General features: G+C 34.5%; 1 non-coding gene across 1 annotated transcript; it reads left to right on the forward strand.

Moving 5' to 3' along the window:
- Positions 1 to 900: 900 nt before the first annotated feature.
- LOC112738831 (small nucleolar RNA R71) lies at positions 901 to 1,008 on the forward strand. The gene has a single exon (XR_003169786.1). It is a non-coding gene; the product is annotated as a small nucleolar RNA R71 (small nucleolar RNA).
- The last annotated feature ends 2,158 nt before the right edge of the window (positions 1,009 to 3,166 follow it).

Here is a 3,166-nt window from a genome sequence, read left to right on the forward strand (position 1 = left end):
CAATGGAATCTCTATGGTCTCTAGATGAGCCTCAGAGTCCTTTGGTTCCTCAGAGGGAAGCTCCTTATTGATCACTGGACGTCCCAGGAGGTCTTCCTCCTTGGGATTTGCGTCTTCCTCTCCCTCTTTGGGTTCGGCCATGGTGCTTATGTCAATGGCCTTGCACTCTCCTTTTGGATTCTCTTCTGTATTGCTTGGGAGAGTACTAGGAGGGATTTCAGTGATCCTTTTACTCAGCTGGCCCACTTGTGCTTCCAGATTTCTAATGGAAGTTCTTGTTTCATTCATGAAACTCACAGTGGCCTTAGACAGATCAGAGACTAAGTTTGCCAAATTAGAAGTATTTTGTTTAGAGTCCTCGGTCTGTTGCTGAGTAGATGATGGAAAAGGTTTATTATTGCTAAACCTGTTTCTTCCACCATTATTAAAGCCTTGTTGAGGCTTTTGATCCTTCCATGAGAAATTTGGATGATTTCTCCATGATGAGTTATAGGTGTTTCCATAAGGTTCACCTAAGTAATTTACCTCTGCTATTGCAGGGTTCTCAGGATCATAAGCTTCTTCTTCAGAAGATGCCTCTTGAGTACTGTTGGATGCAGCTTGCATTCCATTCAGACTCTGAGAGATCATATTGACTTGCTGAGTCAATATTTTATTCTGAGCCAATATGGCATTCAGAGTATCAACTTCAAGAACTCCCTTCTTCATAGGCGTCCCATTATTCACAGGATTCCTTTCAGAAGTGTACATGAACTGGTTATTAGCAACCATGTCAATGAGTTCTTGTGGTTCTGCAGGCATTTTCTTTAGGTGAATGGATCCACCTGTAGAGGTATCTAATGACATCTTTGATAACTCAGATAAACCATCATAGAATATATCCAGGATGGTCCATTCTGAAAGCATGTCAGAAGGACACTTTTTGGTCAACTGTTTGTATCTTTCCCAAGCTTCATAGAGGGATTCACCTTCTTTCTGTCTGAAGGTTTGAACATCAGCTCTAAGCTTGCTCAGCTTTTGAGGAGGAAAGTACTTGGCTAAGAAAGCCGTGACCAGCTTATCCCAAGAGTTCAGGCTGTCTTTGGGTTGAGAATCCAACCATAATCTAGCTCTGTCTCTTACAGCAAAAGGGAAAAGCATGAGCCTGTAGACTTTGGGATCTACTCCATTAGTCTTAACAGTATCACATATCTGCAAGAATTCAGTTAAGAACTGAAAAGGATCTTCAGATGGAAGTCCATGAAACTTGCAGTTCTGCTGCATCAGAGAAACTAATTGAGGTTTCAGCTCAAAGTTGTTTGCTCCAATGGCAGGAATGGAGTTGCTTCTTCCATGTCAATTGGAATTAGGTGCAGTAAAGTCACCAAGCATCTTCCTTACATTATTATTATTTTCAGCTGCCATCTCCTCTTCCTGTTCGAAAATTTCTGAAAGGTTATCTCTGGATTGTTGTAATTTAGCTTCTCTTAGTTTTCTCTTCAGAGTCCTTTCAGGTTCTGGATCTGCTTCCACAAGAATGTTCTTATCCTTGCTCCTGCTCATATGACAAAGAAGAGGGCACAGAAAAAAATAATAATAATAATATGGATCCTTTATATCACAGTATAGGGATCCCTTTGTGAGTGGAAGAAAAGAGGGAGACAAAGAGTGTGATGTAAAGAAAGAAACAGAACTGTGAGGATGGCAGAGATGTAAGATAAGATGTTAGTAGATGAATAAATAAATAGAATAAGATGGGAGAGGGAGAATTTTTGAAAAATATTTTTGAAAAAGAGTTAGTGATTTTCGAAAATGGTTTTTGAAAAATGTTAGTGTTTTGCGAAAATTTTTAAAATCAAAAAATAAAAATAAGAATAATTAGTTAATTAAAAAGAAATTTTTGAAAAAGAGGGAAGATATTTTCGAAAATTAGAGAGAGAGAGTTAGTTAGGTAGTTTTGAAAAAGTTAAGAAACAAACAAAAAGTTAGTTAGTTAGTTGAAACAAATTTTGAAAAGATAAGAAGTTAGGAAGTTAGAGAAGATATTTTGAAACCAACTTTTTGAAAAAGGTAAGATAAGAAGATATTTTAGAAATTAGTTTTGAAAAAGATTTGATTTTTAAAATCTCAATTAATGACTTGATTCACAAGAAATCACAAGATATGATTCTGGAACTTAAAGTTTGAATCTTTCTTAACAAGCAAGTAACAAACTTCAAATTTTTGAATCAAAACATTAATTGATTATGTTATTTTCGAAAAATTGATATAAAAATAAGAAAAAGATTTTTGAAAAAATATTTTTGGAATTTTTGAAAATAACTAAAAATTTTGAAAAAGATAAGATTTTCAAATTGAAAATTTGATTTGACTCATGAGAAACAATTTGATTTTAAAAATTTTTGAAAAAGTCAATCCAAATTTTCGAATTTGATGAGAGAAAATGGGAAAGATATTTTTTTTGATTTTTTGAAATTTTTATGATGAGAGAGAGAAACACTAAAGAGATGCAATGCATGAAATTTTTAGATCAAAACATGTGATGCATGCAAGAATGCTATGAATGTCAAGATGAACACCAAGAACACTATGAATGTCAAGATGAACATCATAGACACAATTTTGAAAAATTTTTAATGCAAAGAAAACATGCAAGACACCAAACTTAGAATTCTTTAATGCTTAGACACTAAGAATTCAAGAATGCATATGAAAAACAAGAAAAGACACAAAACATGAAAACATCAAGATCAAACAAGAAGACTTACCAAGAACAACTTGAAGATCATGAAGAACACTATGAATGCATGATATTTTCGAAAAAATGCAAGATGCATATGCAAGTGACACCAAACTTATGATATGACTCAAGACTCAAACAAGAAACACAAAAATGTTTTTGATTTTTATGATTTTCTAAATTTTTTTTTTGGATTTTTTCGAAAATTAATTGAAAAAGGAAAATAAGGATTCCAAAATTTTTAATATGAATTCTAGGAATCTTGCATTCTTAATTTAAAGCTTCAGTCCAGGAATTAGACATGGCTCACTAGCCAGCCAAGCTTTCAATGAAAGCTCCGGTCCAAAACACTAGACATGGCCAATGGCCAGCCAAGCTTCAGCATGTAATTCAGACATGACATGCCTGACATACCCTACAGTCGTATAACAGCTGATGGTTGGAAGC

This window comes from Arachis hypogaea, chromosome 13 (genome assembly GCF_003086295.3).
Source record: "Arachis hypogaea cultivar Tifrunner chromosome 13, arahy.Tifrunner.gnm2.J5K5, whole genome shotgun sequence".
In the NCBI taxonomy this organism is placed as follows: domain Eukaryota; kingdom Viridiplantae; phylum Streptophyta; class Magnoliopsida; order Fabales; family Fabaceae; genus Arachis; species Arachis hypogaea.